The sequence below is a fragment of the Oryctolagus cuniculus genome, chromosome 12 (genome assembly GCF_964237555.1).
Source record: "Oryctolagus cuniculus chromosome 12, mOryCun1.1, whole genome shotgun sequence".
NCBI classification, from domain to species: domain Eukaryota; kingdom Metazoa; phylum Chordata; class Mammalia; order Lagomorpha; family Leporidae; genus Oryctolagus; species Oryctolagus cuniculus.
This window is the reverse complement of record NC_091443.1, coordinates 33,960,405-33,988,028: the sequence shown is the minus strand read 5'-3', so window position 1 is coordinate 33,988,028 and position 27,624 is coordinate 33,960,405. Positions and strand designations below refer to the sequence as shown.

General features: G+C 35.7%; 1 protein-coding gene across 5 annotated transcripts in view; it reads left to right on the top strand.

Moving 5' to 3' along the window:
• LRFN5 (leucine rich repeat and fibronectin type III domain containing 5) overlaps positions 1 to 27,624 on the top strand; it is a 280,126-nt gene that overhangs the window by 131,881 nt on the left and 120,621 nt on the right. For all 5 annotated transcript variants that reach the window (XR_007910227.2, XM_051822187.2, XM_070053334.1 and 2 more), the window contains one exon: positions 11,186 to 11,360. The gene's annotated coding sequence lies outside the window, so the exon portion shown is untranslated. The remainder of the gene's footprint in view (positions 1 to 11,185; positions 11,361 to 27,624) is intronic.

Here is a 27,624-nt window from a genome sequence, read left to right as displayed (position 1 = left end):
ACCTCTTTGTCATTAAAATCATTTCTAATTGCATCATAAGGGTTTCACTTTGAGAACAGTGTTCACATTTAAAGTAATCATTTTTCTGGAAACTATCTTTTAAAATTTAATTTCTCTAAATATTTAGTATATGGTTTTTCTTCATTTGTTGGTTAAAAACCTTTAAAAAAGTGTCCTCTTTCAAATAATTTGTGTATCATTAAATATCATTAGATACTATGTGCATTCAATTATTCATCTGATGTTCCTGAACCTCAGCTTATAGGTACAAGATGTCACATTAGAGTTGGAATTTGTGATGTCTGTAGCTTCTAAACTCTTAGTACTTCTCTGTCACTATGAGTGATTAAGTCTCCCCACTCCCCAGCTAACCTCCCCCAAATGTTCTCCTTGTGCTTCCAGATATTTCCCACACTCATATTGCCTTTCAGCATATTTGCAATAGTTCCAAACTCCCATAGTCCATGTGGTCCTTATTTTTGTCTGAGATAGTTCCAAAATTTTCTTTTAACCCACTAAGATTATAATTTTCAATTTCGATTACTCAATACTTGGCCAAGACTTACAGCTTCACTTCCAACCTGCAGCCTTTAATATGCATGCTTTAGTATTCTTACATTTACCAATATAAATTATATTCTCTTTGGCCCTGGCTATGTCTCTATCTCTCACTCTCCATGAACACAGATTAATGTCTGTAGAGAGTAATATGTTTCTATGTATGTAGGCAAATAGATAGGCAAATGTCTACATCCCTATATTAAAATACTCTATAATATGCATTTATATATTTGAATACACACTCATATTGGAAATATTTATCTGTTCCTAATGTTTTTGTGTGCCTGTGGGTGTATGTGTGTATGTGTGTGTGTGCTATGTACACTTGAGTGACAATTCAACTTATTTGTATTATAAATTCATTTGTTTGGATTTCACTATTTAAAGTTTGACTTTTTTAAAAATGTAATTCATCAGATATCCTGATCAAAGCTTTAAAAATGGAATAGAAACAAAGAAATAGAAACCCCCATGACAAAACATCACAGAATAATACCCACCCTGCAGTAGGTATTGTGGCACAGTTGTTAAGCCACCATTTGCGATGGCCGCCCACATGCGAAATTGGAGTACAAGTTCCAGTCAGCACAGCTCCTTGCTTTCTAGAAAGCTTCCTGCTAATACACCTGGGATAATAATACAAATACTTGGGTTCTTGACAGCCATGTCCCCACTTGGTAAAGTTCTCGGCTCCTGGCTTTGACCAGGCCTGGCTTTGGTTATTGTAGGCATTTGGAGATTGAACCAAAGGTGGGAGATCTGTGCATGCATGCATTCTCTCCCTCTCTCTCTCCCTCTCCCTTCCTCCCCTCCTTCTCTCCCTCCCTCTTTAAATGAAACACATCAGTTGTTTTTTTTTTTTTTTTAAAGCGAAGAGTGGTATTATTTCATACTACAAACCATTTTCTCTCCATGTTAAGACTTCTTGTTTTTCATGCGATGGGAATCCATATTTTCTTTAAATTTTTGGCCAATGAATGAAAACGAATCCAACCTGAGCAGTTTGATTGCTCTTCAACCCCACTCCATCAAGACACCCAGTGGTTATTCATTTCCTAGTGAAAAACCTCACCTCTATGAGAGGCATATGGCTGGCAGTTAAGTCTCCCCTGTCCCATACTGGAGCATCTGACTTCCATAGCCAGTTACAGCTCTTGATTATGTCTTCCTGCTAATACAAGTCTTGTGAGGAAGTGGTGATGCCTCAACAAATTGAGCTCCTGTAACCCACCTGGGAGACCAGGATTGAATTCCAGGCTCCCAGCTTCACCTCAATGAAACCCCATCAATAGCAGGCAATTGTGGGTGAACCAGTAGATAAAAGCCCACTCTGTCTCTGTTTCTGTCACTCTGCCTCTCATATACATCCATACATACTTGCATATGTTTTAGTTTTTGAAAAAATCACCTAATCATTGTCCCTTACAATGATGCCATGGAAGTGATTTGGTACTCAAAACAAGCAGCAATTTAGTATTTTTCATTGACTAACTAATTTACATTTTTCTAGTTTTCTGTGAGGCACATTGTGTTCTAGATGTGGTTTGATAAAGACCAAATAATTCACGACAGCTACCCTGTTCTGATACTCCTTTTCTGGCAGACTACTGAGATTATGTTATCAAAACTACTGGTGTTTAAGGGCCATCCGAGGAACATGCTGCACCATTGTCTTGATTTTCATGCAGCTGTGGGAAATAATACAGAAATTTCTCTCATAAGCCATACCTAGTTCTTTTTTTAATATTTAGTTATTTATTTGAAAAGCAGAGTGACAGAGAGAGAGGGAGGAGTGGGGTTTCCATCTGTGGACTCACTCCCCAGACAGCTGCAATGCCTGGAGCTGATCAATCTGAAGCCAGGAGCCAGGAGCTTCTTCTGGATCTCCCATGCACATGCAGGCGCTCAAGGACTTGGGCCAACTTGTGCTGCTTTCCCAGGCCATAGCAGAGAGCTGGATTGGAAGTGGAGCTGCTGGGACTCAAACAGGCACCCATATGGGCTGCCGGCACTGCAGGCAGCGGCTTTACCTGCTATGCCACAGTGCTGGTCCCCTTACCTACTTTCTTTTGGTGGGAACATCTAGAATATCCCAATGAAAATATTCACCTAGTTCATATTTTATTAATTTTATACATAATTGTGTGTGCTTATGTTTAGCTTTTCAACTTAGGTACATGTGAATATAGTGAAAATATGAAAGAGTTCCATTATCATGATGCCTCCACAACCATTTCCCCCATGCTAGCCCACACATATTATGTTGAATTTTGAAAAAAGAATGCATTCATGCATTATTTATATAATGAATATTAATAAACAACTGGGACATGCACTTTCTCACTTACACATTAAAAATTGATCAGAATTTTGTAAATTTGTACATGAGTCAGATATTCTGAAGAAAGGACATAATACAAATCACATGTTCAATTCTAACTGGGTTTTAAAAAACTTGTATGTTTGTTTAAGAATGTAGAGCCTTATGGCTCATTATGAGATAAGTTCTTATTTCACATTCAGGTGATAAGATTATAAGAGGAAAGAGAGAGGAGGGGAAAGGAGGATGGAGGAGAGGAGGGAATTAAATGGGAGCAGTGTGGGGAAAATGAAAGCAGAAAACATGGAAGAAACACTAGCTGTGTTAGAAACACCAGGACGAGAGGGAAACACTATCTGTAGACACACATGGCTAAAGTCACCATTGCATTGACAACACTCACAGGTTCCATCTTCAAATTCTGAAGGATCATTGCCAAGGAAATAAAACTGACATGCATATCAGTGACTCTGGTATTTTTCTATATATTTCGACCAAGACACTAAGAATAACAAGAAGATTGTTTCCTCCGCATGTTCAAAGGAAAAGAGCAGGACTAACATCTTCACTGTCGGAGCAGATGATGAATGAGCAAATAAAGAGGTCAAAGTCTGACTCTGTTATTGCACCAGCGTCTGAAGATGTGTCGGAGATGTCTTTTGGAAAAAAATTGTTCCAAAGACTTTGAATTTCAAAGGAAAGTTTTAGAAGAGCAAATTTAAATGATGAAAGCTATAATGTGAAACATTTTCCTTACTATCTATAATTCTTTTCATTGTTATTTGGTCAAATGCTAGTTATGTAAATAAAGACATTTCATTAGCACTGTAGCCTTCTTATGGGCCTTAAATTATATTTCTTTTCTTTATTTTGTGTAAGAATTCTACAATCACTATTTAGTCAAAAAGACTAAAAACTTTTACGATTAAAGTCAAATTGTAGGCATCAGCACTGTGGCATAGTAGGTAAAGCCTCCACCTGCAGAGCCATCATCCCATATGGGCACCAGTTCGTGTCCCTGCTGCTTGTCTTCCAGTCCAGCTCTCTGCCATGGCCTGGGAAACAAGCAGAAAATGGTCCAAGTGCTTGGGCCTCGGCACCCACATGGGAGACCGGAGGAATCTCCTGGCCCCTGGCCTCAGATCGGCTCAGTTCCAGCAGTTGTGGCCATCTGAGGAGTGAACCAGCACATGGAAGACCTTTCTCTCTGTCTCTTCCTGTCTCTCTCTGTAACTCTGCTTCTCAAATAAATAAATAAATCTTTAAAAAGTCAAATTGTAATATGCACTTTGTTTCTCCACTAAATTGATTTTTAACTAAATATCTATTTTCATTTTAAACTTCAATTATGGCATGTAATTTGTAAAATAGTTCTTTTGAATGCAAAACAAGCACTATTTCTCCCTTACTCTGTACTCTGCTCCCACACCCACCACACACACAGGCAAAAGCTCTTTACTTTGCCTTACAGATTACTGAAAGGTAGTATCAGTTAAAGTTATTTCCTGTTAATTGATAATGGGAAATTACAGAGGCAGTAATAAAATTTTTAGGTCACCAAAATTAATGCTTTATGTAACTGCTGAACTTTTCTGTTAGAGGAAAGGGATGATTAGTTGTCCTCATTTACAATGTGGCTTTTGCATTAAGCAATGAATGCTCTAGTGGTACATTAATTTATTTGTGGTGTGATCCCGGATGTGTGTAATAATTTGTAAATACTTTCATATAGCCAAGTATATGGTAATATGCTTTTATCCAATAACACAAATGCATTTACATATTCAATCAGTACCTCAAATTTTTAAAGTAGGTTTAGCAGAACCAGTGGTAAAACAGGTATGCTTTAGTAATGCTGTTTATATTAATTTCTCTGGCTATTTATGCTTTTAAAACTCATTAATATATAATAACTTCTAACTTTATTCAATCCTTATGTCCCAAATTATTTTTCAAGTTATTTGCCTTAATAAATTTACATATATGTTATAACCTCATTCTTGGAGTAGAAAACTGATAGCATTATTTTGCCAAATAATTTTATTATATGGCTATTAAAAAGTGACTGAATGAATTATAGTGAAACTATGACTCAATTACTCATGTATTTCAAATCATCTGGCTTTTTGCATCATGTAGATCAAATAATAATTTCCAGTCCAAGGTAAGTATAATTAAAGATCAATGTAACAATCTCTCTGATATTTATTTTGTACTATTAAGGATAAGATAGGTAATGATAATGATACAGTTTGGTGGATTTATAATTTTTCAAAAGTTTTGAATATTCAAAATGGAGGACCTACTTAAGGTTATGCCATTGTTGTCTTCATATATTTAGAGAGTTTCCTTAGTTTTTACTTGTATAAACATTGAGACAGTCTTAGCAATGATGATCCAAGGGATACAAAATTGTTGTTTGACTAGAATGTGTGTTTTCACATATTTTACATCTTAAAGTAGTTTTACATTTTCTTTTTTTTTTTTCATTGTAAAAGAAAAAAAATGAGTTTTATGGCCATAGCCATGATTCCACATCCAGGTCTGTAAAACTCTGAAGTCCTGTCTTGGCTAATAGTGAGACCTTATGGATGTATACATTCAGATAATGATGGGCACTTAATGAACACCTGGTGGATGGTGACAGAATACCTAGGGTGCTGGAGAAGGGAGTGATTACCACTTTAAACAAAGATATTTTCTCATAACTTCTGAAGTTTTCCCCGTGCTTCCTGAGTTCTTTTGGTTGGTAGCATTGGCAAAGAAAATCATTCTTAGAGGGAGAGCCATATTTCTTGGGAATACATGTACATAAACAGTAACAGCTGCCAAATGTTCCAGGAGTGTGGCAAATGGCCAACTTCTTGGAACTGTGAAACTGATCACAATTTTTTATATTCAATTTCAACAATCATTGTGTATTAGTGTAGGGAATTTTTAGTTTTAGAATCAGCAATCTGAAATCTCCTACCTTGAGCATTGAAGCAATCTTGTACAACAAAAACAAAGCCGGAGGCATCACAATACCAGATTTCAGGACATACTACAGGGCAGTTGTAATCAAAACAGCATGGTACTGGTACAGAAACAGATGGATACACCAATGGAACAGAATTGAAACACCAGAAATCAATCCAAACATCTACAGCCAACTCATATTTGATCAAGGATCCAAAACCAATCCCTGGAGTAAGGACAGTCTATTCAATAAATGGTGCTGGGAAAACTGGATTTCCATGTGCAGAATCATGAAGCAAGACCCCTACCTTTCACCTTACACAAAAATTCACTCAACATGGATTAAAGACTTAAATCTACGACCTGACACCATCGAATAATTAGAGAGCATTGGAAAAACCCTGCAAGATATAGGTACCGGCAATGACTTCTTGGAAAACACCCCAGAAGCACAGGCAGTCAAAGCCAAGATTAACATTTGGGATTGCATCAAATTGAGAAGTTTCTGTACTGCAAAAGAAACAGTCAGGAAAGTGAAAAGGCAACCAACAGAATGGGAAAATATATTTGCAAACTATGCAACAGATAAAGGGTTGATCACCAGAATCTACAAAGAAATCAAGAAACTCCACAACATCAAAACAAACAACCCACTTAAGAGATGGGCCAAGGACCTCACAGACATTTTTCAAAAGAGGAAATCCAAATGGCCAACAGGCACATGAAAAAATGTTCAAGATCACTAGCAATCAGGGAAATGCAAATCAAAACCACAATGAGGTTTCACCTCACCCCGGTTAGAATGGCTCACATACAGAAATCTACCAACAATAGATGCTGGCGAGGATGTGGGGAAAAAGGGACACTAACCCACTGTTGGTGGGAATGCAAATTCGTTAAGCCACTATGGAAGTCAGTCTGGAGATTCCTCAGAAACCTGAAGATAACCCTACCATTCAACCCAGCCATCCCACTCTTTGGAATTTACCCAAAGGAAATGAAATTGGCAAACAAAAAAGCTGTCTGCACCCTAATGTTTATTGCAGCTCAATTCACAATAGCTAAGACCTGGAACCAACCCAAATGCCCATCAACAGTAGACTGGATAAAGAAATTATGGGACATGTACTCTATAGAATACTATACAGCAGTCAAAAAAAGCGAAACCCAGTCATGTTTGACAAGATGGAGGAATTTGGAAAACATCATGCTGAGTGAATTAAGCCAGTCCCAAAGGGACTGATCCATGACAACTAACTGAGCACCAAAGGGGAAACTTGTGGAAGTCAAATGGACACTATAAGAAACAGTGAATTGATCAGCTCTTGTCCTGACAGTTGATGTACATTGTAGTACTTTATCCATTTTAGTAGTTTTTTTTTGTTCTAGTACCATTGGTTGAACTCTGTAATTAACACACAATTATTCTTAGGTGTTTAAATTTAACTGAAAAGTGATCCCTGTTAGGAGTTTGAAAGACATTATGCTGAGTGAAATAAGCCAATCCCAAAGGGACAAATACCACATATTCTCCCTGATAGGTGACAACTAACTGAGCACCAAAACGGAAACCTGTTAAAGTGAAATGAACACTAGGAGAAACGGTGACTTGATCAACCTTTGCCCTGATTGTTGATGAGTAGCTTAATATGTTATCCCTCTTAGTATTTTTTTTGTTTGTTCCACTTAATACTTTTGGTTGAATACTGTAATCAATACACAATTCTTCTTAAGTGCTGAAAGTTAACTGAAAAGTGATCACTGTTAAATATAAGAGTGGGAATAAGAGAGGGAAGAGATGTGCAATTCGGGACATGCTCAAGCTGACTTACCTCAAACGGTAGAGTTAGAAACATACCAGGGGATTCCAATTCAATCCCATCAAGGTGGCATGCACCAATGCCATCTCACTAGTCCCAGTGATCAATTTCTGTTCACAATTGATCATAATGATAGGACTAAGAACCAAAGAGATCACATAAACAAGAATAGTGTCTGCAAATACTAGCTGATAGAATAAAAAAGGGAGAGAACGACCCAACATGGGAAGTGAGATACACAGCAGACCCATAGAATGGCAGATGTCCTAAACAGCACTCTGGCCTCAGAATGAGCCCTAAAGGCATGCAGATCCGGCTGAAAAGCCCATTAGAGTATTTCAGGCATGGAAAGCCAAGACACTCTGGGGGAAAAAAAAAAAAAAAAAAAACTAAATGAAAGATCTCCGCGAGTGAGATCCCAGTGGAAAGAACGGGTCATCAAAGAAGGTGGTACCTTTCTCTGAAGGGAGGAGAGAACTTCCACTTTGACCATGACCCTGTCTAAATATGATCAGAGTCAGTGAACTCAGGGGGCTTCCATAGCCTTGGCAGCTCATGACAAGAGCCTAGGGTGATTACTGATGCCATAAACAAGAGTGTCAATTTGTTAAGTCAACAACAGGAGTCACTGTGCACTTACTCCTCATGTAGGATCTCTGTTCTTAGTGTGCTGTTCATTGTGATTTAATGCTATAACTAGTACTCAAACAGTATTTTTCACTTTGTGTTTCTGTGTGGGAGCAAACTGTTGAAATCTTTACTTAATATATGCTAAATTGATCTTCTTTATATAAAGAGAATCGAAAATGAATCTTGATGTGAATGGAAGGGGAGAGGGAGTGTTAAAGGGGAGGGTTGCGGGTTGGAGGGACGTTATGGGGGGGAAGCCATTGTAATCCATAAGCTGTACTTGGAAATTTATATTCATTAAATAAAAGTTTAAAAAATAAAAAATAAATTATTGTTAAACTAAAAAAAAAACAAAAAAAAAACACAAAAATATGTAAACTAAAAAAAATAGTACTTTATTATAGAACCCTATAGAAGTTTTCTGAAATCTTCACTTATATCAAACAATGCAAGGCATTTCATGGAGATAGAAGTCCCTGATGAGAGGTTGACTTTGCCTGTTACCAGCTGCAAGACCATGCTCAGTGTAAATTGACCTTTCTTTATCCTTGCTGTTTGTAGCCATAATATAAAAATTATATTTAACTCATTTGAGTTTTGGAATAATTAATTGATGTTTTATGACAGCTGACACTTCATGAGCTTTTGGTAAAAGTTGTTATAGCAAAAGTAAAATATTCACATTAATAAATATGTAGGTGTTCATACATAAACAGAATTTTCTATGGGGGATTGCAATTTAGATAGGAGTCATAACAGTTATTGTGCTTTTCATGCTGAAATAGACATGGAAATACTATTGATCAATACTTTTTTGCAAAGAGGCTGTTAGAATAATATTTTGAGGCATTTATATTTTTGCTACTGAAATGCAATAATATAAAACAAAATTAGAGTATTTAGATTTACCTTTTCCTTATACTACCTCTTAATTACAGAAAAGGAAACATGCTCAGAGATATAGAAACAATGAGATTTTTAACCTAAATATTTACTTGTAAAGATTGATTATAAATTTATTCACTCACAGTGGTGAAAGCTACCTGCATTTGACATAGGTCACATCACATTTTCCCATGAGGGCATTTTTTTGAGCCTATTATGCTATGCTAGATGTGCACTGATAAAAAGGATGGGTTGGTGAGAGAAGGCAGAAATGGAACATTCTTCAAGAGATCTTAAATGAACATGGTAAAACAAGGTACAATATCCTATTTTATGTTGAAAAATCTATACACATGCACTTTTACATATGCATGAAATATTTCTGAAAGGATATTCTAAAATGCAAAATGAGTTCCCTCTACAGGGCATATTTTGCTTTATAGTGAAGTTTACTTTTTGCATTTCTTGGTTTTATCATGCATATATGAAGTGAAAATTAATTTAACATAATTGTGAAAGGAAATAGATGAAAAGGCAATAATTGTTGTTTTGTGTAGTTGCCATATGATTGATTTAAATTCTTGCGTCAGTCATAGTGATTGTGTAATTCTGTAATAAACATCATATAATATAACTTTAAATTTAAAAAGGAAAAGGGCTGGTTGACAGATTCATTGAATTAACTAAAATATATAAATTATAATTGGCTATTTTACTATACCACCAATCTGTTCATTGATAGTATTTCTGATATTTTCAATATTAAATTAGAAAATATATTAACTATTTTTAAATAAATGTCTAGTTGGTACCTTAAGGCAATTTATTTTCTCTATTTGTCTTTGTGAGATCATTTCTGTATCTTTATAAATGGAAACATCAGAAACAAAGAAAGTTAACATTTTGTCTTTGTTCTATTATTTACTTATGTTTATGTTTTGTTGTTATGCTTTAGAATTATACTATTCCTCACTTTTATTTCTACAGATATACTGTCATTATCAAAGTAAAAGTGTGATGCTTCTACTCATTATGAGAATTTTTTTTCAAAATTCAATCTTTTTTGACTGCATCTTCCTTCCTCTGGCTCACTCTCCAAATGCCTGCAACAGCTGAGGCTGGGCCAGGCGATAGACAGGAATCCGGAACTGAATTGAGTTTTCCTGTAGGTGTGACAGGGACCAACTACTCTGCCTCACAGGGTGTGCATTAGCAGAAAAGTGGATTTGCAGTCAAGCTGGGGTACTCAACCCAGGCACTCCAACATGAGATGAACACACCCAAAATCCAGTCCCAACCACTTTGTCAACACCTACTCTATAGAATTCAGCCTATTTTCAGCATTAAAAGATGTTATGGGGAAAGAAGATAAAATACCATATCACATACAGACAGGTCAATTGTTATTTAGGTTGTCAAGGGACCCTCAGAATACAGTAGAAATCAGTTAACATTCAGAAATAAATTTTAACATTAAATTTCACAAATTTAACATACATGCCTGCATGTTTCCTTCCTACATGTATGTGTTTAAATGATTATATTTTCTCTTTTAGAGAAAGTAGTGGTAACACAAGATAAGACTTTTAGCTCAGTGAGGGCAGGGCTTTGCCAAGTTCATGCATTGCTGTAACTCCACTGTCAAGTGCCTGGCATGCAGTAGATGGCAGTTAAACATGTGTTGACATATGCCATATTTTAACATTAGATTACCAGTTGAATTAATTAAAATCTTAAAAAATAGAACTGTTCAGCTTGTGATTGACTGTCTTTAGTCCTTGCGATAGCAGAGTTCTGGAAGATGAAAAGCCATACGATGACATATTTATTGGAATGAGAACATATTGGGCATTCCTTTGGGAATCCTTGTTATGAAAACTCACTTAAATGCTATGTAGTAATTGTCCTGATTTATTTTTAGTTTGATCACCAGTTAACAATAACTCTTATTTCAGAGATAATACATAAGCATTTTTTGACCTCTTTCTTTTTGTGCTTGCCTCCCTTGAAGAATCCCTGTAACCATTCAGCCAGGTGCTGAGAAGATCCATAGCACCAGAGCTCCCTTCCTCTGACAGCATCCTCAGAACCAGCCTTGGAGATGCTTTCACCCTGTCCGTCTTCTGCAGCAGCTAGGCAGAGTGCTGACTCCTTCACAGCAGTGAGGAACTCTTCAGGCTCCAGAAGTAAGTGTGTTGTGTTTAGTGTCATCATTGCCGATAGGTTTAAAAACACTGATGGGAGTCTAACGAGAAATATGGAAAACTAATATACAATTTAAAATAATTATTTTTCACTGATCATTTAGTTTATTTTGAGTCATTTTGTTCTGGAATAACAAAGTTTATCACTTTTTTTTTTTGTTGGTAACTCATATCCTTATAAAATTTCTGATTATTTCTGGACTGCTTTTCACAAACACGATAATTTATATTTGCACTTTTGAGGCATAAAGAGGGTAGAGATGAAAACAGTAAAGTTTGCAAATGAATAGATAGATTTACTATGACCCAGTATTTTGTCATGGTTGCTTAACTAATGAGCTATGTATTTGGAATAAAAATCCCTGGTCTTTAGATTCTTAAAAGCTGAATGCTCTTTTCCTGATTGTGATGCCCAATGCTATATGGATGATAATGGGCTGGTGCTAGAAAAAGTACTTCTCCTGATTGATTAGTGTATTGAATGATGCATTCTGTTTGCCATTCAAGAAGAGTTTATATCTGTGTATAACTCTCTTTGCATAATGGAAAAACGAAAGCAAAGGAAAATCACACGTAGAAAAATAAATTGAAAGCAGGGTACCTAAGGAGTTTACAAAATGTATAAAATATTGTACTTATACAATTCAAAATCAAATTCCCAACTACAGATTTATCTCTGTGTTTCCCAACTTCTAGATAAATCAGGTAAGCAGATTAGTTACAAGATTATTTATGTTCATAGACTTTGAAAAAGTAAAAATGTATTGTCAGGAAAAAGTTCAGAATTTCCTATTCCATAGTTAAGTTACTACTGTTTTGTCAATTTTCTAGCTTTCTTGTTTTAAATTTGAGAGCTTCATTTTTTCCCTTCCTCCAATTCTTTGATCTAGGCATCTCTCATTGCTTTTGGAGATATATTTGCATCACAGTGTCACCACACAGAGACTTATTATGGGTGCATTTTTATAGAGAGCAGAAGTTTGATATAGCCTAGAATATCTATCAGTGATTGGATACTTAGCAATTGAAATCTTCTCATAAGGAAGAATAGGAGACACTTTAATAGACTTAGCTTTTTTTGCAATGTGGTATAATGTCAGTATGCTTGCAACCGAAATATAAATGTCATCAAAAGAACATAAAGACTGTTGTTAAGAATTTATTTCTGAATCATGATGAACGAATTATGTGAGATTTAAAGTAGGAAGTCCATATGTTGTTGCCAGTATGCTCAAAGTCATGGGGAAGGACTCCTTTAAAGACAAACAAGAATGATATATCTGGGTTAGTCTGAGGTTAATTCATTATAACTGTAGCATAAAATGATGATTCTGAATATACAGAGGATAGATTATAAATCATTATTTTTAGGAAGCATTTTCCTATGTATATTTTGAGTGAAATACTGAATAGTAAATTTATGCTGCCAAAGAATTTGTGATTAAGGCAGGGTAGTTGAAATGGCGTTGGTAGATTTAATGGTGGTTTTTCTTATTGTAGTATTTTCAGTTAGCCTTAGCCAATGAAAGTTTATTTTATATCTTCTTGTTTTTCTTATTTTCTCATTTGACATGAGCAGTGATGAATTTAAACCATGCACAACAATGTCTGAACAGGAAATCTGCCGGGCGTGCCTGCGTAGCTGTATGTAAAGATAAGTTAGGGCCAGAGTTGTGGTGTAGTAGATGAAGCTGCCGCCTTTGACACTGACATCCTATAATGGGTGCTGGTCAGTATCCTGAATGCTCCTCATCCAGCTCCCTGCTAATGGTCTGGGAAAAGCAGTGGAAGGATAGCCCAAATGTGTGGTCCCCCAACATCCGTGCTGGAGACCTGGACAAAACTCCTGGCTTCTGGCTTTGGCCTGATCCAACTATGGCCCTTGTAGCCATCTGGGGAGCGAACCAGCAGTTTTAGGATCTCTCTCTTTTTCTGTCTCTTCCTTTATCTCTGTAACACTAACTTTCAAAATAAATAAATAGCGAAAAAGGTAAGTTAATATAGCATAAACACAATGCTAGTAAGTATATAAATCTAATATATTTTCTAATGCTATTAAATGCTTATTATTTAATGTATTTTATTTATCTGAAACAAATTTCCCTATGTTTAAGACTATAAATTATCACCTCTAATTCTAAATGACAGAGGCTTAACTGGTTAACATAATAATGGGTAACATATTATCATTTGATAATGCCCAAATTCTCTTTAATAAACATTATTTTATTATTGTATCATTTGTATTAGGGAGTTGAAATTATTTGTGTATTGAATGTTATAAATATATTTTAATATTTAATGTCTTAGGTATATACTTATATACTTGAAACCATCCTACAATGATTTATTCTTGAACATGTACAGATAAAAAACCAGAATCATCAATAAGACAAAAGCAATATGGTAACTATAATGTTTATGTAGCTTTATGAGTTGAGTATCAATAAGCCCCTAAAGTAGAGCAAAGTAGAAATGTGTTTACAGTGCTCACTGTTTAAAAAAAAAGAATCAAAAATTCAAAGAAAGCAAACATTAGAATGACTCTCATAAATTTATATATTCAGTATAGAACTTGCCAGTCAATTCTAAGTTGCTATATTGAAATATCTAGGTCCCTTAAATTTATCTTATTGCAAACTAATCTCTTGGTTATCTCTACAAATAAACTATTTTTGTGTTCTTTATTTCAGTAAGTGATGTCAGAATATAGCAGAAAAAGGTCACCTCTCTCATTCCACAAATCCAGTCCATCATCCAATCTAGTCACATTTATACACACCAAAAATCATGAATTCAATAACTCTCCCCATTTTCCCCATCATTACACTACCAACATCTCTTCCCTGGACTGGTCTTGAATTTCATATTCTTATCCAGTCATGTACGTGGCCTGTCTTTTCTCCATAGGTAGCCAGAAAGAGCTGTACAAAATATGAAACTGAAATGTTGCGTTATCCCTAAAGACCAATACCCCTGCAATAAAGACTGAGTTCTTTATCATGGTTTTCAATACTCCGCAAGGTGTAACAGTTTTCTAAATGTCCCAAAGTCATCCCACTTCAAGCTTCCAGGCACAGAAACCTTTCAGTTCTTCCCTCTCATGGCCTCACATCTGGTCTTTGTACCTGTTTGTTTCTGCCTAAGGAGCAATATTTCTCTGTCTCTCACTCAGTCATTCTGCCATTCAGTTAGATGAAAATAAATAAATAAACAAGCAATGAAAAGAGAAATAGTGGTGAAGAGTTGCAAATACTCACTCCAACTAAGAAGTTGGAAGTAGAATTTTTATAGATGTAGAATTGGTCTGGCCATCAGAGATAGGTTTCAACACTGACTATTGTTAATAAGCTGATTTTATGTCTTTTTGGTTAAAAAAAAAAAGAAATCCAGAAGCTAGAGGTATAATGCAAAATATTCCCCAAAGCCCTTATGTACTGACACCAAAACTAAAAATGTCTTAGCTGGCAGTACTTGATGAGAAATGTCTTTGCTTAATCTGCCTATTGCTAGGCTTGGCTTTGTGGGTTGTCTAGCTCTTACTGTGAAGTGTCCTGGGAAGAGGTCTGAGTGAATGTTCTGCTTTGGGAGATAATGACTACTTTACATTTAGGACCAGGAGAGACTGTTGTCATGTGGAGAGTACTCTTGGCAACTGACATAAGATACATGGCAACAATCTTAATTGCAAAGCATTGGCTATGAAGCCCAATGGAAACAATCCAAACTGTACTGAGTCAACCAAAGGTTATTATCCCAGTTATTGTGATGAGCAACTTATTCCCACTGTGTGCTTTACCTCCTTTATACTGCTGTGTGCTGCCCTCTGGAGTACTTCAGTAAGTGTGAAACACAATTTTCTGTATAAACTGGGGCATCTTACACAGAAATCAAAACAGGATGTGATAGACTTCATAGCAAAACTGTTGTTTTCTATGCAAAGACTTCTCTTCAATAAAATCCGTGCTTTACCTTGGAGAGACATTGAAAGATGGAAAGAATCTGCCTATACTATGTTGTCATAAACACTAACAATATGACCAAAAAGTTAATACCACACACATAAAACACAATTAATGTTGGAAATAAATGGAAAGTTGCATGAAAAAATCAGGGACCTCATAGAAATAGCATTATTAGCTGAAAACATAACAGCATGAGAAAACCTAGAGACAATGATCTTGAAAGTGTTAAGTCATATGATACAGTTAACATGGAAAATATATTGACAAAGAAATATTTAATATCTAGAATGTGTAAGAATCCTAGTGGCACTGGAGAAATTGTAACTGAGAGAGGCTAATTATAGCACTCTGTTGGTGATGCTGACATTCGGGTGATATATGGGTCAGCTGCAAATGATAAATTTGTTCATGGCTCCTGACTATATGTATATGATGTGATAATTACTGTGATTTTTAACAGGTGGTAGTTTGATCTCTGTCTCTTCTAATGTCATAGGAATGTTGAAGGCATAAATGAGGTGACAGGAAAACACATTTTTCGTCATGGTTATACAACAAAAAAAAACCAGATATGTTAGATTTGGCAAATAAGGTGAAATATTTGGTGCTTTTCTAAAGTAACTATTTCTTTTATAGTGACTGTTTTGTAATATCAGGTAATTATAAATTGGTAATAAGAATCTAGCTTTCTTTTTGATCATTTGCAAGCAAATATGGGTTACTAAAATAAATCCTGAAGGCTTAAAATGATGTTTAATATCGGAAAAACAAATAACCTCTTAATATCTGCTTATGAATTTATATCTTAAAAATGGAGTTCCATTATGGGCAAATGAGCACCTCTTAGATTATTTCAGTATCAATTGAAATAATGATTCCAGCATAGGAATAATCCAGAATTGAAAACATGCATTCATTACTTACAAAGTGATAGAATATAGAATAAATTTTTTCATAAAAAGACTTTTCTACATTAAAGGTGGAACTAAAGAGAGAACATTGACAAAATTATTTATAACATAAAAGTTATGTTCTTATTTTACCAAGGTTATAATATGAAGTGTTTTTTAATATTTCTTATATGTATCTAGAAATGAAACAGTAGATTCTCATATTCTCAGGAAGGTTATTTTTTTAAAAATAACTCCTTATATAACTGTTATGATGACAATGAGAGTGAATCTATAGAATTCATGGCTTTTTAAAATATATTTATACATAAATGTTCCAGCCTGGAACTGGTATCTAAGAATGAGTCATATAGTAGTAATTCTGGCAGACACTCTACATCTGAATCATTTTTGGGTTTGTGGATCATAACATACATATTGTTCTTATTAAAGTTTAGAAAGATGGTTTAATTTTTAAATGTATTTTATGGGGAGTTTTACAATGATAGATGCTGTCTAAATATTTTGGGGCAAAACCCACATATATTATACTTTTCACGCAGTTATACAGGTAATTTGTATTTTTAAACATTTATTTATATTATTTGAAAGACAGAGTTACAGAGCGGCAGAATCAAAGAGAGAGAGAAAGAGGTCTTCCATCTACTGGTTCACTCCCCATGGCCGCAACAGCCAGAGCTGGGCTGATGGGAAGCCAGGAGCCAGGAGCTTCTTCTCCCACACAGGCATAAGGACCCAAGGACTTGAGCCATTTTCTACTGCTTTCCCAGGCCACAGCAGAGAGCTGGATCAGAAAGGGAGCAGCTGGCACTGCAGGTGGCAGCTTTACCTGTTAGCCCACAGTGCCAACCTCTGCATATTTGTATTAAACAATCTGTGAAGCTCAGGCATTTGGTACAACAGTTAAGATGCTGCTTAGAACATTTGAACATAATATTGGATGCCTGGGTTCCAGTCCCAGTTCTGCTTCTATTTCTAGCTTCTTGATAATGTGTACCCTGGAGGCAACAGGTAATGGTTTCAAGTATGATTCCCTGCCACCCACTTGGGAGACCTGCATTGAGATCCCAACACCCAGTGCCTGTTGTTGCAGGCATTTGCAGAATAAACCAGTCGATGAGAGATCTCTTTGTCTCTCTACTTTCAAGAAAATAAAGTAAATAAATGTAATGTCTCAATATGAAAATTAATGATAGACAAGGGAAAAATTGAAGAATTTATCAAGTAATTAAGTGAGGCAATCTGATTGTTATTTAGTCTTGGTAGTCTCTTTAAAATTTATTTACGCCACATAATAACCATGTGAATAAATATTTTGTTCTCATGTATTTTTGGTACCAAAAATATTATGTCTGTCTTCTCACTCTTCAAAAGCATTTCCTTCAAAAAGCACTTATTTTAATTCTTTTGTTTCTCGTGATGATATTTCTTGTGTCACTTTCAAATGTAAATCCAGTCATTAATAAAAGAGTAACTTTAGTCTGCATTAGAAATTACTCTGTGAGAAATTCTGTTTCAATCTACTCCAAATAAACTAAAAGAACATTTATTTAATCATTGTGTAACACATATTTACGCAAAATACTCTTGAGAAATAGCAAGCAAATATATGTGTTTACTGTAAGAATGCATACAAGGACATTTCAAAAATTGATGGCAAAATTAAATTTAAAGGTGTTTATATTATGTAAAAATATTGAAACCTTCCCTTTTTCATAATATGCATTTCCATGAAGTTTTTGAAGATTCTGATTCAAAATGTTTGACAATATTCACAATAATGTAAGAATGACAAGACAAGTCCAAAGCCTTGGAAATCTTTATAAGATAAGTCTTATAAAGCCTTGGGGGCAGGTGCCGCGGCTCAATAGACTAATCCTCCACCTGCGGTACCAGCACCCCGGGTTCCAGCCCCAGTCAGGGCACCAGATTCTGTCCCAGTTGCCCCTCTTCCAGGCCAGCTCTCTGCTGTGGCCCGGGAAGGCAGTGGAGTATGGCCCAAGTCCTTGGGCCCTGCACCCCATGGGAGACCAGAAGAAGCACATGGCTCCTGGCTTCAGATCAGCACGGTGCGCTGGCCCTATATAGAGTGCTGGCTGCAGCGGCCATTGAGGGGTGAACCAACGAAAAAGGAAGACCTTTCTATTTGTCTCTCTTTCTCACTGTGCACTCTGCCTGTCAAAAATAAATAAATAAATAAATAAATAAATAAATAAAGCAAGCCAGCCTTGGAAATCTTTATAAGGTATTGATAACCCCGAGACTTTTGTCTTGCTTCTGTCTTCAGTATTAAGTGAACTTTTTATATGTTATTATTTCTTGCAAATTAGTAGTTTGTGTTTAGAGCGTATAAGAATTTTCACTTCACTGTGAATTAACCAGCAATCTATAATCATTCTGAATAAACAGAAGTTTAATAAAAACTTAAAAATAAGAATAAGCTTCAAAATCAGTTTGATTAACATTATATGAAATATATCATAAATCCCAATATCTAGTTTAATATACTCAATGTCCAATAATTGCTTATAAAAATATCTCCTGTAAGTAAAATTATGACACATTGTAAGCATTTCCATTGTTTTCTGTTGAAGTTTCTTCTCTGCTTCAGGTTTTAAATAAATCCCTTATATATTATGGATACTGAATATACAATTTTAGAATTTCCGTATTTGATATGAAATTTCCATATTTGATATGAAATTCTGGAATTAATTTGAAGCTACTTGATTACCAGTAAGACTGAGAATCTTTGTGTGGATTTCTCTTTCATATTTCCATTTTGTTTAAATTTATTGCTAATCTGAATATTTTGTTGTGTTTTTCCTACAAATTATTGTAGTTTAAAAACACACAAACATTTTGCAACCCACACTGTGGTGGCTTTTCTCAGTCACACACATGTCACCCTCAGTGGATGCCTAGTGATTTTATTTTGTATATGAATTATATTCCTTGGGGACCAGCATTCTAGCTATGGGGGTTGAGGTAGGGATAATAGTTTTATCCACCAAATGAGATAAAGACTTCAGATAACACACAAGCAAACTCTGAATCAAGTCCTGACCCTTTCCTTCAGCGGGTTGGAAGAAGGAAATGAATGATTCACACCTCCCCCTTCCAGGCGTGGTACACACACACTGCAATGGAGTAGGCCTTTTGAAATTGTACCTGAACGTTACAGATCTCCATGGAAACCTGATTCTTGGCTAGGAGTTTACTGATTTTATTGCTCTTTTAAAAGGACCAGATTTTGTCACATTTGTTTTTCTTTTTTCTTTTTCTTTTTCTTTTTTTTTTCTTTTTTTTTTTTTTTTTTCGACAGGTAGCGTTAGACCATGAGAGAGAGAGAGAGAGACAGAGATAAAGGTCTTCCTTCCATTGGTTCACTCCCCAAATGGCCACTGCGGCCGGCACTGCATAGATCTGAAGCCAGGAGCCAGATGCTTCTTCCTGGTCTCCCATGTGGGTGCAGGGACCAAGCACTTAGGCCATCCTCCACTGCCCTCCCGGGCCACAGCAGAGAGCTGGACTGGAAGAAGAGCAACCGGGACTAGAACCCGGCGCCCATATGGGATGCCAGCGCTGCAGGCAAAGGATTAACCAAGTGAGCCACTGCGCCGGCCCCCACATTTATTTTTCTCAAATATTTTTCCTGCTTTCCATTTTTTGCTTGATTTATTATCATTTTCTTCCATATTATTTGTTTGTAATATTCATCTCTCTATAGTCTCCCAAGGTGAATCTTAATATTACTGATTTTTTATGCTATAGATTTTCCTATAAGCCTTACTTACACTGTATCTCACTGGTTTTGCTGACTTCTGTTTTCGATTTCATTTAGTTGGAAAAACATTTAAATTATCTTTAGATTTTGGCCTAATGGATATTAAGAAGTGTTTTTCAAATTTTTTATTTGTTTATTTTCTTCATTTGAGACATAGAACAAAAGACAGAGAAAAAGACAGAGAAACAGAGAGAGAGAGAGAGAAATTTCCCCTTAAGCTGATTCACTTCCTAATCACCTATAACAGCCTGGGTAGGCCAGGCCTAAGCCAAGAAGTAGAAATTAGATCCAGGTCCTCCATATGGGTGGCAGGGACCCAACTATTTGCGTCATCACCTATTACTTCCCAGGGTGTGCGTTAGCAGGACATGAGATGACAGCATCCTGGACAGTGGCTTAACTGCTGCGACTAATGCCTGCTCCTAGAAGCTTGTTTCTCAGTAGCTTGGTACTTTTATGTTTTTCCTTTCTCTTTCTGTCATAAAAATCAGAATGCTTTCCATGATCATTTGGGCACATACTGTCTTTTTTTCCTGTCCTTTTGTGTTTATGAAGGTGTTCTCCATTGATTAATATGCCATGTAAACTTGAGAAGCAAGTGCGTTCTGCTCTTGTCGGATGAAGTATTTCACAATTAATCAATTATTTCAAGTTGATTGATGGTGCTGTTTAGTTCACCTATATCCTCACTCATTTTCTCCCGGCTATATAATCAGTTGCTAAAAGAGGAGTGGTGGAGTCTCCAACTATAATAACAGGATTGCCTTTTTCTCTTGCAGATCCATCAGTTTTGTCTCAATTCTATCATCTGTTGTTAGATACATTCTTGTTAAGGATTGTTATGTCTTCTTGAAGAATTAGCACCTTTCTGGTTATGTCCCTCTATGTCACAGGTAACTTATCTTATTCTGAAGTCAGCCTTGTCTGAAATTATTATAGCTACACAGCTTTCTTTTGATTAGTGTTAGTATGTTAGTATGGTCTTTATTTTTTCATCCTTTCAGCTTTTTAACATTAATTTATTTTTTTAATTTTTATTTAATGAATATAAATTTCCAAAGTACAGAATATGGATTACAATGGCTTCCCCCCCATAACGTCCCTCCCACCCGCAACCCTCCCCTTATCCACTCTCTCTCCCCTTCCATTCACATCAAGATTCATTTTCAATTCTCAAAGGCAGACAAACAGAGAGAGCTCTTCCATCTGTTGGTTCACTCTCCAAATACTTTCAACAGTTAAATCTAGGAGAGGCTAAAGCCTGGAACCAGGAACACAATTCAGGTCTCCCACGTGGGTAGCAGAGAATCAAGCACTTGAGCTGTTGTATACTGACTCCTGGGATGTGCATTAGCAGGAAGCTGGATAGGAAGTAGAGACAGGGCTGAAACCAGGCACTCCACTGATTCAGGCTGTAGGCATCCACTACACACAAATGCCTACCCCTTTACCCTTAGATTTAATCACAGTGTCTTGAATTTATGGTTGTTTTCTTGTAGAAAATGTGTAGTTCAGTTCTTTTTAAAAATCAAATCTGAGAATCTTTGTCTTTTGCTTGGAAAATGTAAGGAATTCATGTTTAAAATTATTAATATAGTTGGCTTAATCAATCAAATGTTAACTATCTTCCATTCATTTCACTTTACCTTTTTACTGTTTTAAACTTCTTTTGTTCTACCTTTCCTGGTTTTAAGTGAACATTTCACAGAATTTATTTTCTCTCCTCAGGATATTAATTATACTTGGTTATAATTTTTTTTAAGTTGGGTTGCCCAAGAATTTGCAATGTATATTTGTCATTAAAATTTACTTTTAGATAGCACAAGATGATTTTACAAGTTTACAAATTACAAAGTGATATTTCTAATCCCTCTTCCCGTCACTGATAAAATATTACTACCATTTATACCATTTATGTTATACTTCATACATTGTTGCTGTTATTATTTTGCACAAATAATCACCATTTAGATCAGTTAAATAAAATTACTTTACTTTCACTTTTTCATTTTCTAATGTTCTTTTTCATTATGCCATTTGAGTTTCAACTTACCAGCTTTCCTTTTTTCTAAGAAATTCTTTTAGCATTTCTGGCCAAGCCTGTCTTCTTTTATTTCTCTCAACTTTTATTTTTATGGGAAAGCCTCAAATCTCTTGAATTTTGTAAGGAAAAAACCAGATTTCTAGATTGTTGGATTTTCTTGTCACTGCTTTGTTTTGTTTTGTTTTTTAAGATTTATTTATTTGAAAGGCAAAGTTAGAGAGAGGCAGAGGCAGAAAGCAAGAGAGTTCTTCCATACACTGGTTCACTTCTCAAGAGATATGGCCAGAGATGTGCCAATCCAAAGCCAGGAACCAGAGGCTTCTTTCAGATCTCCCACATGGGTGCAGGAGCCCAAGGACTTGGACCATCTTCTACTGCTTTCCCAGGCTATAGCTGAGAGTTGGATCAGAAGTAGAGGAAATGCATTATTTTTTTTATTGTAATTGTAATACTCTCTGCCTAAGTGTGTTTGTTGTTGATGTTGTTGTTTTTCATTAATCCTGTGTGGTGTTCTCTGAGCTTCCTGAATCTGTAGTCTGATGTTTTTTCTTTAATTTTACAAAATAATTGGCCATTATTGTTTCAAGCCTTTTTTTTTTCATCACTATCTTTTTTCTTTTCGTATTTCTGTGGCTTATGTTTCATTTTTTGAAATTATCTTATGGTTCTTGGATATCATTATATTCTATACAATTATTCCATTTTTTTCTCTTGAATTTCTGTCTGGGGAGTTTCTGTTGACTTATCTTCAGTCTTTTTTTGGCTGTTTTCAATATTCTTGGAGCCCATGAAATGCATTCTTCATTTCTGTTGCTGTATTTTTCACCCCTACTGTGCCTGTTTTATTGACCAATGTTCATATTTTATTTATATTTCTTTGATTCCTAATGCATGTTTTCTGTACCTAGGTACTAAACTTAATTAGTTCTAATGTCTCCTTAGGCTCCTTTTGAGAGTAAAAGTTTCTCTGACATTCCTTTTTCTCGATGGTCTTGAACTTTTGCAGAGGTCTGATCAGGTATTTTGCAAAATAATGTAGTTTGCCTGAGGTTTTTTTAGGATGAGAATGGAGTTAGGCATTTATTTAGGAAGTTCAAGAGAGGTAAAGGGCTTTTTCCATTGCATCACATATAGCAAGATGCATACAGTAAGCACAATGTTGCTGTTGCCATTGATTTGGTCATCTGGCTAATGCAATGTTTGTCAGGTTTCAGTGCTGTGAAGTTATTTTTTTCTTTCTTTTCCATTTTGTACTTTTTGAAAGAAAATCGCTATACACAGCCCACACTTACAGAATGGGTAGAATGGTCCATCTCTTTAAGGAAGGGATATCTGTATAACTTATTTGGTATTCATCTACATAGGCTGTTTGTTGTTTTTTTTAAAGGGATTCATTAATACATTAGATTCTCAGGGTCACAGCATATGCATGATAATACCACAACACAATTCTCATCAATTCTCATGTTAATGTGGTATTAATACAAAGAGAACCAATTCAATGTAATTAATTGATACAATTCTAAGAATATAATGATACCTTCCTTTTCTTTCTTTCTCTTTCTATCTTTCTTTCTTTCTTTCTTTCTTTCTTTCTTTCTTTCTTTCGTTCTTTCTTTCGTTCTTTCTTTCGTTCTTTCTTTCGTTCTTTCTTTCTTCTTTTCTTTTCTTTTCTTTTTTCTTTTCTTTCTTCCCTTCTTTGTTTCTTTCTCTTTCTCTCTTTCCTTTTTAATTTTTGTAATATGCATTTTATTATGCACTATAGTCAAAAACTTAATGCATTAAATAAAGAGTTCAACAAGTAAAAATGAAAGATCATAGTTCACCAGGAATGTAGACAAGTGTATAAACGATAATCTAATGAAAGATGTCCATTGCACTCACTGTAAATTTTAAAATGATCACAGATCACTAAAATTGTAGTAATGTATCTCTCTGTTAACTACTGTAAATAAGAGAAAACAACTGATGTTTTTCTTACTGTGTCTGACTCATTTCACTCAGCATAATAATCTCCAGTTGCATCCATTTTGTTGCAAATATCAGTATTTCATTCTTTTCATAGCTGGGTAATATTCCATCATGTATATATAACACATTTTCTCTACCCTAACATCAGTTGATGGACATTTATGCTAGTTCCATATCTTAGCTATTGTGAATTGATCTGTTACACAAGGGAGTTCAAGTAACTGTTTTCTAACCTGCTTTCATTTACTTTGGATATATTTCTAGGAGTAGGAAAGCTGGGTCCTACGGTAGATCTGTTTTTAGTTTTCTTAGGAATTTCCATTTTGTCTTCCATCATGATTGTACCAGTTCACATTCCCACCAACAGCGTACTAGGGTTGCTTTTCTTCACATCCTGTCTCTCATTTGTGAGTTTTTGATTTTTGAATGATAGCCATTCAAACTGGAGTGAGATAATACCTCACTGTGATTTTTATTTGCATTTCCCTGATTCTGAGCATTTTTTTGCACAAGCAGAGTTAGAGAGAGAGAGAGAGAGAGAAAGAGAGAGAGAGAGAAAGGTCTTCCTTCCATTGCTTCACCCCTCAAATGGCTGCTATGGCTAACGCACTGCACCTATCCAAAGCCAGGAGCCAGGTACTTCCTCCTGGTCTCCCATGCTGATGCAGGGCACAAGGACTTGGGCCGTCTTCCATTATCTTCCCAGGCCACAGCAGAGAGATGGACTGGAAGAGGAGCAACCGGGACAGAATCCGGCATCCCAACTGGGACTAGAACCCAGGGTTCTGGCACCACAGGTGGAGAATTAGCCTAGTGAGCCGTGGCACCGGCCTCTGATCATTTTTAAGAGTCTGTTGACCATTTGTATCTCCTTTCTTGAAAAATGCCTGTCCATATCCTTTGCCCATTTCTTAACTCATTTGTTATGCTGTTGTTGAATTTCTTGAGCTCCTTGTATATTCTAGATATTAATCCTTTATCAGATGCATGGCTTGCAAATATTTTCTCTCATCCTGTTGGTTGCCTCTTCACTTTACTGACTGTTTACTTTGTAGTGCAGTGGCTTCTTAGCTTGATGTAATCTCATTTGTCTAGTTTTGCTTTTATTGCTTCTGCTTCTGGGGTCTTATACAAGAAGACTAAGCTAATGTCTTGCAGCATTTCCTCTGTGTTTTCTTCTAGTAATTTCATGGTTTCATGCCTTATGTTTAGGTTTAGATCAGTGTACCTTAATATGTACACTTACCTTACATGGTAAGGTACAGGTCTTATTTCAAATTCTGAACCTGGAAACCCAATTTTCCCTCTACAATTTTTCAAAGAGACTGTCCCTTCTCTAGGGAGTGATTTGAGCTCATATATTCATGGGTAAACAGCAGTACCATGCCTTTTAATTCATTCTTAGAGTTGTATCTCTGTGCTTACATTATCCATCTGTTCTTTCATGTTGCCTTTCTTTATAGGGACCATATCATATTAATCATAGTCATTTAAAATTCTCTGAAAAGTACCAAACCTGAGTCACATCTAAATCTTCTTCTGATGCTTGCTTTCCTTCTTCAAGCTACTTTTTTTTTCAGTCTTACTCTTTACCACATATTGTAATTTTATTTTTTTAAGCACAGTCATGTTTCACTAGATAATGAAATAGAAGCAAATAAACCTTTAGGGGCAGGCATTTACCTTAGGTTAAGATGCTGGTTTAGATGACCGCATGCTGCATTGCAGTACCTAGGTTTAATAGCCAGCACTGATACTGACTCCAGTTTTACAATAATGCAGATTTGGTGAAGCAGAGGTGATGGGTTCTGCTGCCCATTTGGTGGAACTGGATTGAGTTTTTGGTTCCCACCTTCACCAACAAGTGCCATTGAAGGCACTTGGTGAATGAACCAGTGAATGAGAGCTCTACTATTCTCTGTCTCTCTTTTTCTTTCCAAAATAAATTGAAGTAAAATAAGCCTTTAATTAAGTGAGGATATATGTTCATCTGGCAAATATTTAATAATTGCTATTCTAAGTTGTCAAAGTTTTCAAATTCTTCTAGTGTCCTTATTATTTTATCTCCACTCAATGTTGGGCTCCTTTAACCACTCCTCCAAAGAAAGTGTCTGTGTCTTGCAGATATTTCAATAATAATTTATTTTTATTACACTGAAGTCCCATTATGGTGATGATATCTGCGAAAGGAGACATCTTCTACATGACTAAATCTGTCTTCATGTGTGCTCTTGACTGTTAACTTTACAAGTGCTCTTGTGATGTGATAATATTTCTACTCTTACTTGATGAATCAGAAAGTCCAGAATTGGCTCAAGTGGGTGGAAATTCTTTCCCAGAGGTGGTATAAGGCCTGCTAAAATGTTTTCCTTTGGATACAGACTTTTATTATGAAGAACAACTTGGATACATTTCAGCATGTTTAATTTTCTCCTTTCTCTTCTGGATCTCTAAGGGGATTTTTCTTTATTCTTCAGCTTTTTATATGGGCTTTATGGAGACAAAATAGAAGAATGTTGGGGAAGGACCTAAAACCACATCTTCCAAGATTTTCTCACATTCATCAGCCCTAAGCAATTTGTGTAAATGACCATTTAAATGTTTTAAGTGATTTTATCCTCTGGTGACTTCTATTTCAGGCAAACAGGTATTGATTATGTATCTCTGAATGCACCTGATTCCATATTTCACTGTGTTGGATTTTCTTGTGATTTCTGTCATCTGATGAGTTCAAGAAAATTTGTTGAATTTTTTTTCTAGACAGTTTCTGTTGTAAGAAAAAGAATGACAAAACTAACCTTTTTACATGATTGGACTAAGCATATATATTTCGTCATTTAAATTCATGTTAATTAATGATAATTGAAAGTCCATGTCTGGTAACTGGTAAGGCAAAATTTTTTTCTTATCTTTTGCATCTGTTGTTGCACGTATTTAGCTTCTTACTGTGCAGTCAGACCTTCCCTTTTTATTTGGTTAATTTCTAAATGTCTTAATTTCAATAATGTGTATGGAAAATTGTGAAAATATTTTGAGTATTTACTTTGCTAAGATATTCCAGCAAGCTGAGAAATGTTTGAATTCAATTAGAGTTTGGCCTGATTCTAACCTGGATGTCAGAACTTTTGAGGAATTGTCTATTGGAGCAAGTGTAAACTTGCTCTTTGCAGGTCCCAGTCACAATTACAGTATGCTTACATTTCTACCTGGAAAGCCCCTGACTCAATTTAGTGTCTGTCTACACCCAAGGAGCTCCCTAAACCTGTGGTCATCACTTTAGCATCTGGGTCATTTCTGTATCATTATAGGATCTTCAAGTACCTTCATGATTGTAGGGACACAGATATCTGCCCTCCTGCCTTTGTGGTTTTTCTTTTGTGGAGAGAAGAAGATTTCTTGTTTCTCTGGATCTTATTACAAACTTTCAACACTTCGGTGACATGAAATACAGACCCGCTCACAGAAACAGTTTTTGTAGAATTATCCATTCAACCTAGTCAATCACTGTTAAATCAGAACTCACAATAGAATTTTAGACATGAATTTGTATACAGAAAATTCACTGAAC